At 39.8% G+C, this 14,076-nt stretch overlaps 1 pseudogene across 1 annotated transcript; it reads right to left on the bottom strand.

The window, feature by feature from the left end:
• Nucleotides 1–7,266: 7,266 nt before the first annotated feature.
• LOC308262288 (cyclic AMP-dependent transcription factor ATF-4-like) lies at nt 7,267–8,312 on the bottom strand (annotated as a pseudogene). The gene has a single exon. The product of its transcript is annotated as a cyclic AMP-dependent transcription factor ATF-4-like (transcript).
• Between the last annotated feature and the right edge of the window lie 5,764 nt (nt 8,313–14,076).

Genomic DNA, 14,076 nt, shown 5'->3' with positions numbered 1-14,076 from the left:
GAAAAGCTGAGTTTTACAGTTGATTCCCAGTCAGGACCCTGGTGTCAGATAGGCTAGGTTTTGTTTTGTTTTTGTTTTTCTGGCACTGGGGATGGAACCTAGGAGCATTACCTCTAAGATATACCCTGAGCCAGATTTTATTTTTCTTTTTTTTCTTTTGGTGGTACTGGGGTTCCTGGAAGCCCTTCTACCTCCGGGCTACACTCCCAGACCTATTTTTACATTTTTATTTGGAAACAGGGTCTCCTAAGCCAGCGCATGTGGCTGGCTTCGAACTTGAGTGATTCTCCTGTCTCTGCCTCCCAAACCCGGGGATCACAAGCGTGCGCCACCACGCCCGGCCTTTATTTTTCATTTTAAAACAGAGTCTTACTAAGGTTCTGAGGCTGGCCTTGAACCTGAGATCCTCCTCTCTCAGCCTTTAAGTACTAGGATTACAGATAGGCACCGCCATACCCAGCAAGGCTAGGTTTAAGTTCACTTATAAGCACTGCTTGATCCTGGATAAAGTTATTGAGCCCCAATATTCCCAACTTTGAAATGAAGGCGTTTATGGCGATTAGCTGTGATAATAGCATATATGAACATGGTTTGTAGAGTGCTATTGTCAGTTGTTATTCTTCTCAAGTCCTGTTTCCTAGAAGATTGAGTCAAGTACCTTGTGAGGTCTCAGGAGTTGTCTTTTCTTTTTCTTTGGATTTGCTTATAAGTATCCACAAACCATATAATGGCATCTTTGCAAAACTGCGAGGGACCTCTGGGATCTGATCCCATGCTCTTCTTCCTTCACGACCAATGATAGATAAATGAATAGTTGCAACGATTGCCAAGTTGAACCTCAAGCTTTCCTTCCCCTGAGCTCAGGCTCTTTGGGCGGGGATTCCGTGTGGGGATGGGGAGGACATGGTGGTGCCTGTTCCTCTACGGTGCTCTTCAGTTCGGCACCACTCGCTCTGCGGCCCTGGGCAGGGTGGGGGATCTTACTTGACGGGCTGGTTGTGTAATATGGCCGAGTTGCATGCTCTAGTGCTGGTGCTTACTCTTGCCAGGGGGAAGGCAACCTACCTAGTGAGTTTTCAGGGACCCTGATCCCAGCAATTCAGCAATTTCCCCACTTTAGCTCCTTGATGTGGGCAGTGACTCCTGGGCTGGACACGTTTGGCTGTCCCTTAGTCTCTGGCTTTTGGAAACCTGCTCCTCGGTTGAGGTCAGATACTCCCTCCAGGGCATCCATTTAAGATCACACAAGCCTGGTTCTCTTCCATAGGGTATATAATGATCCCAGTGGGAAAACCGTGAATGTCTTTGCCCTACCAAACTCTAGAAAGGCTGGCTGTTCACTTCCTGGTCTTCGTCTTGTCTCTTTGCTACCACACGGCTGGTTCCAGCCAGCCTTTCATCGTTAACACCTGGGGCATGAGTCAGGAGTCAGTCTCCAGGAACACAGAACAGACTCTACTGCTTTCCTCTTGAAGAACCCTCGCTTGACCTAAGATAGGGGAAGCACTGGCTTCTCCTTGCGCTGGGCAGACAGGGCTCTTGGAGTGCCAACAGCTCTCTTCAACAGAAACCTCAGTTGACTCCTGGTTTCTTCCTCTCCTAATGAATTCTTATATTTCTTTTATATTGCCAGGAGGTAGGTGACAGGTTTCCATCCAAAGAACATTTTTTTTTTTTTTTTGTGTTCTGTCCTGGTGACTCTTACAGAATGGCTTTGATATCTGCTGTCTCAGCTTTGGGACGTGGCCACATGCCGAGAGGGGAAGAGTTCCCCTGCACGCCTTGCTTCCCCATGGCGAGGGTACGTGTTCACAAAGTTGGTACTGCAGCAGATCCCTTCACATTTGGACACCCAGAAGCTCTGGGCCCCCTTCTTGTGCATGTTCAAACTGCTTAATAGAAGTCTTAGATCTTAGTCCCTGTTAACCATAAACCAAGGTGTTTTCCACTTTTTTTTAGACAAAACTAATCTGGTCGAAGGAAATCAAATTAAAGCAAATACAGAACCAGTGCAGTTTACTTTCCCACGGTTATTTGCATATTGAAAAAAGAAGAAAACCCAACGAGAATTCTAGCATGGAGTTCTTGGCAGAATAGCCCCACGGTACGTCCTATCGTGGCTGGGCTGTATAGGCCTGGGGGAGAGCAGGGGAGCTCTTAGGAAGATCTGAGGCAGTCTGTTCCTCTCCCTAGATGGGTTCTTCCCTATTGGCCCTGTAGTTTGATGTGCTTCTTTCTTTTGTTGACTCTGAGTTGTCGACAATGTGATTCATACACATTCTTTGCAAGCTTATAACCAGGGTGGCATATGTACAAAAACAATACCCAATTTGAAAAATATACGGAAGCAACAGAAAACAAGACACTACCACATAGATTATTTCCTTCCCCATTTAGAAAGTAGCTGCCATTCTTTTAGCGTCTTCTAAAAATGACCAGTAGGGGGCACTGCAGGGTGAGATTCCCAGCAATCTCCTGATGTCCCACCTATAAAAAAATTACTGGAACATGAAGTATGAAATATAATATACCTATTTTTGCTAAATAGACTTTAGCTACAATAATACTTGATGAGCGACTATGTATAAACTTAAGATCCTGGTTCTTCGAATATGATTAGCTAAAGAAGGAAGATTTAGCTTGAAGAATGTAAGATATATTCTGACTGGGTGTTAGAAGGCTGTGAATACTGGACCCTAATGGTTGTTCCTGGAAAAATGGTTTAGATATGACCACTGTGCAACTATGATGCATTTGAATAGAAGACTGAAAGAAGGATCTGGCAGTCTTAGGTTGAGGGATGTTGGGGGAGCCAGCGACGTGAAAGCTGAACGTTTTAAAATGCCAAGAAGCAGTTATCTTCTGTGCCGACTGGATATTTTATTGAATGTCAGGCAATTGAACTTAAAGCCAGCAGCAAGTTTATTATAAAATCAAATGAAGAAGGGACAAACAGTTCTTTTTGTCAAGAAACGGAAATTGAGGTGCCCATGGAAAATAAAGAGAAAACAAATAATATATTTTAAAAACAAAACCCAAGGCAGATTTTGGAGCTGAGGCTTTATTTAAAAAATATTTTTAACCAGGAAATGTATTCATGTGATGCAAACCATAAAGTTGAAAGAAGTTTATAATGAGAAGTTTACATCTTTCTACCTGGCACCAGTTTTTCCTTCCCATGGATTTTGGAGATACTTTATGCATGTGTGTGTATAAATTATATACCATTCTGATTTTATGTTTTCAATATAACTATATTTTGGAAATAATTTTATTTTACTCTTCAAGTGTTCCCTCTTAATCTTTTTATTGCTATAAAATATTTCATTGTCCATGGATAGGCATCTGGGCTATTTTTAGTTTATCTCTACTACAGATGAGGATGTGTTGGACATAGTTATACAGGAAGCCAGAGCTATCAGGTTCTGCACAGCAGTTAATTTGATATTAGGATGCATCATAGGGGCTACACAGAGAGGGTGCATCAAAAAGTACCCAAAGTGGTTTTTATATACCCATTAACCCAAGATGGTGTAAAAGTCTAAGAATCTATGGCTTCAGCTCTAATTCAAGGCCATTTTTATAAAGTTTTACTCATATATAGCCTTGCTGCATAGATTCCGAGAATCTTTCTGACTTCTATTCTGTTTTTTTTGCCTTCTCTGAAACTCATTTTATTTACTATAAAATTAGAAATCTGGACTATAAGTTGTATTTATACTTTTTCTTAAGCCAAAGTGTTTTTTTTTAAACCAGAAATTTAGGGGGAATTCCAAAATATGCAAAGGAATGGTATGACTTCTTAGTTTATTCATTATTTGTTGGCACATGGTTTCCCGTGGAAATACTCCCGACAAGCTATAGGGATCCATGGAGAATTGTATGAAAAGGAAAAGATACCATGTCTGTGGCATTATAATAATGGCTGGTTATCATGATTCATTATATCATGTCATTATTATAATAATGGCTGGTTATCATGATTCATTATATCATGTCATTATTATAATAATGGCTGGTTATCATGATTCATTATATCATGTCATTATTATAATAATGGCTGGTTATCATGATTCACAGGGATGTAGGATTCTATTGAGATTCTACTACCTACTAGCTCCTATATGAATTATGAAATTAAATAGACTCTGCCAAAAAGGGAAATGACTTAGAACATACATAGGAGATCTGGGTGAGGAGGGGAGAGGGAAAGAAAGAAAAACAAAAAAAGTAAGAACTTGAGAAATAAAGGAGAGAAAATGTTCTCATGACCTTTAGATTTATGCCTTGAGCAGTAGTGCCTTTTGTGAGCTGACTCCTGAATAGGAGCAGCTCTGAAGTAAAAAGGACCACATGTAGTGATATGGTTTGAATATGGTTTGTCCTCCAAGGCTTATGATTTAGAGGTCTGTTCCCCAGTGTGGTGATATGAGAGTTAATGTGACCTTGAGGATGTAGAGCCTAGAGCCAGGCATGGTAGCCCACGCCTGTAATCCCAGTACTTGGGAGCCTGAGTCAGGAAGATCAAGGTTCATGGCCAGCCTCAACAACTTAGTGAGACCTTCAGCAACTTAGTGAGGCCCTGTTTCAAAATAGAAAATGGAATATGCTGGGAGAGGGGTAGCTCAGAGGTAGAATGCCCCAGGATTCAATTCCCAGTATAAATATAAGTAAATAAAAAGAGGGAGACTAGTAGCAGGTCCTCAGGTCATTGGGAGTCATGTCTTTGGAAGGGATGAATTAGTTCTTGAAAGAGTGAGTTGTGAAACATGTCTAAGTATGACCCCAAATTCACTCTGGCTTCCTGTCTTATGATGTGATTTCTTGCTCCAACACGTACTTTGGCTATGATGTCATCCACTGTTTGGCTCTCACCAGAGGCTCAACCAATGGATTTTCAGCCTTTAAAACTGTGAGATAAATAAACCTCTTTTACTAATAAAGCTACCCAACGTCAGGTATTTTGTTATAGTAATAAAAATGGACTCATAGGCATAGGAAGCAGAAAAAGTAAGAGATACTTACAATTTAGTCAAGGTTTTAAAAATATGCAAAAGTTTAGGTGTTGACATTTTTCAGCAATGTAAATAACTTCATTATTGTACTTTTGGCAGGCTAGAAAGATTTTGAACATGTGTGTTTAAATAGAATGCTGGAAATGTATTTTTTCCATCTAATTACATCTTTTGGAAGAGGAATTCTGTAAGAGGAATTGTGTATGTGTATGGGTGTGCATGCCACATGTGTGTTTGTTAAATTGTAAGAAGATTAAACCATCAGTGCTAACCTGGGCATTTAGTTCCATTTAAGTGTTAGAAATGTGTCCTGTGGGTCTACTTTGTCTGGGAAATTGGGCAGTGGCAGATGGAGATTTAATCCTAAAAATGCTCCAAAGTGAATCTTTTAGCCCTGGCTCATTGACTGATAATGGAGTAATCAGAATAGCGACTCTGATTTGTAACTTTCATGTAAAGAAATTACATTTTCCTCCTCAATTTTAGCAAATTATCCCCTATATTCAAGTTAAGAAAGATTTCCAGTATTGATAAGCTAGAAATTTTATTTTTTCTAACTTAATGAAATGCAAATAAGTACAGTATATAATAATAAAATGAGGGTTTATAGGCTTTTAATTTTATTTTAGATTTTTATCTTTAATTTTTTTTTTTTTTTTTTTTTTTGGTGGTACTGGGGTTCCTGGAAACCCTTCTACCTCTGGGCTATACTCACAGACACCTATTTTTTTAAAATATATTTTTATTTGGAAACAGGGTCTCTTAAGCCAGCGAGGCTGGCTTTGAACCAGCGTGATCCTCCTGTCTCCGCCTCCCAAGCGTGGGGATTACAAGCGTGCGCCACCACGCCCGGCATCTTTAATTTTTTATTGGTGCATTGTAGTCATACATCTTAATGGGGCACAAGATGGTAGAGACATACATGCATACGTCACTCATTTAGCCCTTCCCCAGTACCCCCCCATTCCCTCTCCCCCCTCATTCTCGTGTTTGGCTTAGTGATTGACTGATATGTTTGTGAATATATATCATGTATACTAGGGAATTTTCCTCTTCCCCCTCCAATCCCCTCAGCTAGACTGTCTTATTTGCTCTTCTATAGTTTCTCTTCTTCACTGAGTTCCTCCTATGGCCGTTCCCACCCCCACCTCCCCAGCTTCTGCATATTAGGGAGAGCATCCGGTTTCTTACGTTTTGTGACTGACTAATCTCACTTAGCATAATGTTCTCCTCTGAGGTCTTTTGACTGCAGTGAGTTTGCACAGGCAAGTGGCACAGCAGAATGCAGGAGATGAAGTTGCCTTTGAAAGGCTAAATTGGCTCATCAGCCTCAGAATGGAAGAGTAGAGAATTGACAAGTTAAGAATCCTGATCTCTTTTGAGGCTTTCGAGGACACAGACATAGGGTCAGTGTGAATCTGAACACTCGTATCTTACTAATATTGAGTCAGTGACATCTTTAGACAATATGATGAAAATACTATGTTATAGAGACATAGATTATTTGCTAAACAGTTTGATTATGTCCCATTTAAAAAGTCTTTTAGAAGTGTTCCAATAATTATGAACAAGCAATCCAAGTAATTTTGACTTGAGCTCTCTCTAATATGCATCCACACAACTGGCAGGTATAGGACTGGTCTCCAGTTGTGGCTGACAAAGGATGAAAAGCCATACTCTGTCAGACTCCTGTGAACAGAGCAGAGAGTCTCTTCCTTTTCTTTTCTTCTTCTTTTTTTTTTGGTGGTACTGGGGTTCCTGGAAGCCCTTCTACCTCCGGGATACACTCCCACGGGCTACACTCCCAGACCTATTTTTTAACTTTTTTTTATGTGGAAACAAGGTCTCTTAAGCCACTGCTGCTGGCTCCGAACCAGTGCGATCCTCCTGTCTCCGCCTCTCAAGCTCGGGGATTACAAGTGTGCGCCACCATGCCCGGCCCTTATCTTAAAATAGTGAAAAAAAAAATCTTAATTTTTAAAGGAGTTCTTGGGTGCCGCACTAGATCTGTTCATCTTGTGCTGGCCTCATATCCCCTCAGGTGTGGTCCTTTGGGCCAAGTGAACACCATTCAGTGTGATTGACAGAGTCACATGGGGTGACAAAGTCACATGGGAGAAATGTATGGGGCGCTATGTGCACATGTGTTTCTGTCATACTAAATCTTTTTTTTTTGATACCTTAGCTACAAAATAATTTCTTACAACACAGCTTCAGCACACCTATGTACAAGCAAGCACTGACTACCCTACTAGGAGACCTTCTTCTTCCCCCGCGCCCTGCGGACCACCTCTATCAGATCTTTCAGATACTGGATCTCCTTGGCCAGAGAATCTGCCTTCTCCTTCAGAGCCTCGTTCTTCTTTTCCAGCTCCTTACACTCGCCAGTGAGGGCCTCCTGCTCTGCCCTCTTCTTCTGGTGGTACCTGGGAGTCACTTTTGAGTTTCTTGTCCAGCTTCTCCCCCTTTACTTTTGCTGCCACAATCTTCTCCCCAGGAGGGTCATAAGGTTTGGGGTGGGCAGAGCCACCGGGGACACCTGGAGATGGCAGGCTCTGGATAGGAGAGCCACTGGAGGGAGGCAGAGGGGCTGTACTGGGGAGAGCCCAGGTAGGACTCGGGACTCATACAGATGCCACTGTCATTATCTGAGGGGGCATCTTCCTCCTTCACACACAGAGGGACCAGGGCAACGGAAGCACTGGAGTCGGGCTTCCTATCTCCTTCTGCAATGTCCACTTCACTGCCAAGCTCTAAGCTGAAGGAATGATCTGGAGTGGAAGACAGAACCCCTGGGGAGAGGGAAAGGGGCTGCAGGAAGGTGAAGGGGGCAGCCTGGTCTGCTTTTGTTAAACTTTCTGGGAGATGGCCAATTGGGTTCACTGCTTGGGGTGTGGGGGCTCCTTATTAGTCTCCTGGACTAAGGGGGCAAAGAGATCACACATGTCATATAATGTGGCCAAAAGCTCATCTGGCATGGTTTCCAGGTCATCTATACCCAACAGGGAATCAAAGTCAAACTCCTTCAGATCCATTTTTTCCAACATCCAATCTGTCCCGGAGAAAGCATCCTCCTTGCCGGTGTCTGAGGCATTGGCCAACCCATTCACAGCCAGCCATTTGGAGGAGCCTGCCTTAGCCTTATCGCCAGAAACTCATGAGGTTTGAAGTGCTTGGCCACCTCCAGGTAGTCATCTAAGAGACCTAGGCTTTCTTCAGCCCCCAAACCCGACTGGTCGAAGGGGGACATCAAGCCCCCACCAACGCCTCGCTGCTCAGGAAGCTCATCTCGGTCATGTTGTGGGGCTTTACTGGAGTTGAGGAATGTGCTTAATTCGAAGGTGTCTTTGTCGGTTACAGCAATGCTGCTGCTGGATGCCGTGAAAAGCGCCATGGCTTGAGCCGCTGGGGGTGCCGCTGCAGAGCCTGGTGCTGCCGCTGCCGCTGCAAGGGCCAACGCTGCCGCAGGCACTGCTGCCTCTAATATGCCAGGGCGGCCGCGAACCTTGCCAGAGGGGAGGAGGGGGGGCTCGAGCTCGGAGGACTACATCTATGGGAAGGCGGGACAGAAATCATACTAAATCTTAATATGACATATAGTTATAATTCACCAGTAAAAGTATATTTAAAAATCATGTTGTAGCTTTCACTACTTGAAATGAATCCTCCTGAAGATGCAAAAGATCATGGTGGTGGAGAGCAATGAGAGGGGATCTGGACTTTGGAAGGAAATAGAAAACTTTGTGTTTACAGGAAAGGCAGAGCCATCCTGGATATGCAAGAGAAGGTCTTAGACCAGTTTCATCTCACTGAGATGTCTCTTCATCCCTCAGCTGAGTGACTATGGGCGAACTACTTAAATTCTGTTTCCTTATCTGTAAACTGGAATTATATTTACCTATAATATAGGGCTGTTTCAAGGATCATGTGAGCTAATGTATTTGAACTTAGAACAATTATGGCCAGTAGTAATTGCTCAACAAATGTTACCCATTATTAACGTTATTAAAGACCTTGGGGGGAAGAACAAGTTAGCTTCTCCCTGTAAAATATTTAAAATACTTTAAATATATCATTAGTTTAACTTTAGAGAGAGTGTTTTTTATGAACCTTGCAGTATAGTAAGCTTTCCCCCCACTTTGGCTTCTCTGGTATTAAATTCATTGGGACATTGGCTTTTGGTACACTTTAGAAGTAAGATCCCCCCAAAATAAATAAATGAAAAAAAGAAAAAAGAAAAAGAAAAGTAGGGGAGAAAGCAGGAGAATAGTGGAAGGGGGTGGGGGAGGGACAATGGAAGTATGAAGAAAGAAACAGACCAAATAATGTTATTTATGTATATGAGTGTATCACTACGAATCTCACTATCATGCAAAATTACAATGCACCAATAAAAAATTAAAATAGAAAGGAAGTAATATCTGCAAGGCAGTGTAGCCTAAAGGAAGGAGCCCTAAAGGCATGGTGAGCACCTGTTTCTAGCTTTATCTCTGCTGTTTATTGGCCATGGGAGTCACTTAGTTCTTACCTTTCAAGTTATACCTGGCAAAGTGAATGTGAGAAACATTCTATTGGAGTTATTTTTATATATTTTATTGGTGCTTTGTAGTCATACATGTTAATGGAGTACAGGATGGTAGAAGCTACAGGTACACATCACTCATTTAGCCCTTCCCCAGTCCCCCATTCCTTCCCCCTCCCTCTTCTCATGTTTGTCTTAGTTATTAACTTTGATTTGTTTATGAATGTATATCATGTACTTTAGAGAATTTCCCTCTCCTTCCTCCCATTCCCCTCAGTTAGGTTGCCTTATTTGCTCATCTATGATTTCTCCTTCTTTGTCTAGAGTTCCTCCTATGACCCTTTTTCTTTCTAGCGCCCACATATTAGGGAGATTATCCTATTTTATTTTATTTTTTACTTTTGTGACTAATCTCACTTAGCATAATGTTCTCTAGTTCCATCCATTTCCCTGCAAATGACATAACTTTGTTCTTCTTTATGGATGAGTAAAATTCCATTGTGTACATATCCCATAGTTTTGTAATCCATTCATCTGTTGATGGACATCTTGGCTGGTTCCATAGTTCGGCAATGGTGAATTGTGTGGCTATGAACATAGATATGTATGCATTAGTTTGGTAGTTTGGTTTCCATTCTATTGGGTAGATACCCAGAAGTGGTATTGCTGGGTCATATGGTAGGTTTGTTCCTATTCTTTTGAGGATCCTTATACTGTTTTTCAAAGTATTTGCACTAATTTGCAATCATACCAACAATGTATTAGAGTTCCCACTTCTCCACATCTTTGCCAGCATTTGTTGTTGTTTGTGTTTTGAATGATTGCCATTTTAGTTGGAGTTAGGTGAAATATCAGGATAGTTTTGATTTGTATCTCTCTGATTGCTAATGATGTTGAGCATTTTTTCATGCATTTATTGGCCATTTGCATTTCGTTTGTGAAGTGTCTATTTAGTTCACTTGCCCATTTTTGGGTTGGGTTATTTGTTTTCTTAGTGGTGAGTTTCTTAGGTTTTCTGTATATTCTATATATTAGTCATCTATCAGAAGAATAGTTGGCAAAAATGATCTTTCATTCTGTTGGCTCTCTGTTGAGGTTCTTGATAGTTTCCTTTGCTTTACAGAAGCTCTTCAGTTTCATGCAATCCCAAATATTGATTTGCCTTTTAGTTTCTTGTGCCTTTGGGGTCTTGTGGAGAAAGCTTTTACCTGTGCCTATGTGTTACAGTGTTGGACCTATGCCTTCTTCAAGGAGCTGCAAGATCTCTGGTCTGATTTTCAAGTCTTTGATCCATCTTGAATTGACCCTAATGCAGGGTGAGAAAGTGGGGTTTATTCTCATCTTTCTGTATATGGTTAACCAGTTTTGCCAACACCATTTGTTGAAGAAGCTTTTTTTCCAGTGTGTTTTTGGCCTCTGTCAAAAATCAATTGGCCATAAGGGTGTGGATTTGTTTCTGAGTCCTCTGTTCTGTTCCATAGTCTATGTACCTGTTTTTGTGCCAGTACCATGCTGTTTTTATTACTATGGCTTTGTAGTATAATGTCAGGTATTATGATTCCTCCTGCATGGGTTTTTGTTGCTGAGAACTAGTTTGGCTATTCTGTTTTTTTTTTTTGTTGTTCCAAATGAATTTAAGGATCGATTTTTCTATGTCTGTGAGGAATGACCTTGGTAATTTAACGGGTATTATGTTGAATCTGTAGATTACTTTATGAAGAGTGGCCTTTTTAATGATATTTATTTTGCCTATCAAAGAACATGGAAAATCTTTTCATCTTCTAAGTTCTTTTTAAATTTCTTTTTTCAGTGTCATAATTTTTTTGTAGAAGTCTTTTTACTTCCTTGGTTAGGTTTATTCCTAAGTATTTTATGCTTTTGTGGACTATCCTGAGTGGATATGTTTTTTCTTTTTCAGTGGATTTATGGTTGGTATACAGAAAAACTTCCAATTTTTAAAGATTTATTTTGTATCCAGATACTTTGCTGAATTTGTTGATTAGTTCTGAAAGCTTTTTGGTTGTATGTTGTGTCTTCTAAATGTAGTATTATGTCATCTGAAAATAGTGATAGTTTGAGTTCTTCTTTTCCTATTTGTACTCCTTTGATTTCCTTTTCTTGCCTTATTGCTCTGGCTAGAGTCTCAAGTAATATATTAAAAAGAAGTGATGGTAATGGACATCTCTCTCTTGTTCCTGTTTTTAGGGGGAATTCTTACAGTTTTTCCCCATTTAATATGATGTTGGCTGTGGGCCTATTGTAGATTGCCTTTATGATGTTGAAGATCCTTCTATATGGATTCTCTATAGTGCTTAGCATAAATGGGTGTGGATTTTGTCAGATGCTTTTTCAGCATCTATTGAAATGATCATGTGATTTTTGTCTTTGATTATATTTATGTGCTGAATTACATAGATTGATTTTTGTATGTTGGACCAGATTTGCATCCCTGGGATGAACTCTACTTGGTCATGGTGTATGATTTTCTTGATGTGGTTTTGAATGTATGTTGTTAGTAATTTGTTTAGCAGTTTTACATCCAAGTTCATCAACAATATAGGCCTGTAGTTTTCTTTCCTTGAGCCGCCTTTATTCAGTTTTTGTATTAATGAGATGCTGGTTTCTACACCAGTATTGAGAAATGGCTTCAAAATGTATTAATGTGCCAGTATTGGAAAAGGGCTTTAAAATGTATGAATGTACTAGTATTGGGAAATGCTTTCAAAATGTATCAGTAATGTCGGTATTAGAAAGCCAGAAGCTTCAGAGGCAGAGAAAGGGCTGCAGAATTCCAGGGACAAAGGAGGCAAGAGAATAGAGGAAGCCCAGGGTCTTTTACATTTCTAAGAGATGCAAACTTCCCCAAGGATGAGAGAGGATGGCTCATGAGGAAGCCCAGGGTCTTTTACATTTTTTAAAATATTTTTATTGGTGCACTATATTCATATATCATAATGGGATAAAAACTTTTGTAGACATACATGTACACAATGTTCAGTTAGCCCCTACCCAATCCCCACACCATTCCTTCCCCATCCCTCCTCCCCATGCTTGGCTTAGTGGTTTACATCTAATATTATAGCAATTTATCCAAAATTAACAATGATAATCTCACATAACAGATTAATTTGTCTGATATCAGATTTTTTATCACTTAGAGATAACATTTCAGTATTTCTTTTTGCTTTCTTTCTTACCAGAGGATATTTCTTTCTTTTTTTTTAAGGTAAAACTATCGTACATTTTTTTTTTCAGAAAAAATCTATCCTAACATGAAATAAGAACTCTAAATACCCAAAACAATCTCAAAAAAAACAAAGCTAGAAGATGTACACTTTCTGATTTCAAACCTTACAGAACTACAATAATTGAAACAGTATAGTACTGCTATAAAGGCAGATTTATAAACGAGTGGAGTAAAATAAAAAGCCTAGAAATAAATTCTTCCATATATGGTCAAGTTATTTTTGACAAAGTTTCCAAGAACATTTGGTGAAGGAAATAATAATCTTTTCACTAAATATTGTTGAAAAATAATAATTACATGAAAAAGAATAAAATTGGACCCTTACCTAATACCATATACAAATATTAACTCAAAATAGGTAAAAGACCTAAATGTAAATCTTAAGACTATAAACTTTTAGAAGAAAACCTGGGTCATAACACTTACTTTACAACATTGAAATTAGCAGTGATTTCTTGGATATGATTTCAAAGGCACAGGCAACAAAAGAATAAACAAACTTCCTAAAAAATAAAAACATTTGTACACCCAAAGACAATGTAAACAGAGTTAAAAGTTACTGATAGAATAGGATTAAATGTTTCCAAATGCTATATCTGAAGGTATATTAATATTCCAAACAGAGATCTTAAAAATTAGCAACAATAAAAGCAAACAATACAATTTAGAAATACAATTTAGATATAGGTAAAAACTGAAATAAATAATGAATCTCTAAAGATTTTAACCTATAAACACTCTTCTTTGCTTAGTTGTCTGCTGGATGGAAAATCTTGTTTCTCTGGTTCTGGTGTGTATTACCTACTTCTTCTTTGTAGTTAATCTCTGAGTAATTTCTCTAGCGCTGGTTTTGAAGACATAAATTCCTTCAGTTTCTGTTTGTCATGGAAGCTTCTTATTTCCCCACCTAATTTGATATATAGTTTTGCTGGGTAGGAAATTTTTGGCTGGAAGTTGTTTTCTTTCAGAATTGGGAATATGTTACTCCAAGCTCTTCTGTCTCTCATAACTTGGTTTGGGAAGTCTGGAGTGATTCTAATTGGTTTGCCTCTGAATGTCACTTGGCCCTTTGCTTTTGTTGCCTTTAAGATTCTCTGCTTGGCTTCCACATTGGTCATTTTGACAATTATGTGGCGTGGGGATCCTCTTCTCTGATCCTGTCTAAAGGGAGTTTTATAAGTTTCCTGGATCTGTGTATCGACCTCTTGCTCTATGTTTGGAAAATTTTCTGCTATTACTTCCTTGAAGAGATTGTTGATCCCTTTGGTTTCACCTTCTTTTCCCTCCTCTAT

Source organism: Muscardinus avellanarius (genome assembly GCF_963383645.1).
Source record: "Muscardinus avellanarius genome assembly, chromosome: 4".
Taxonomy (NCBI): domain Eukaryota; kingdom Metazoa; phylum Chordata; class Mammalia; order Rodentia; family Gliridae; genus Muscardinus; species Muscardinus avellanarius.
The sequence above is the reverse complement of the archived record's forward strand: the minus strand, read 5'-3'. Positions and strand labels throughout refer to the sequence as shown.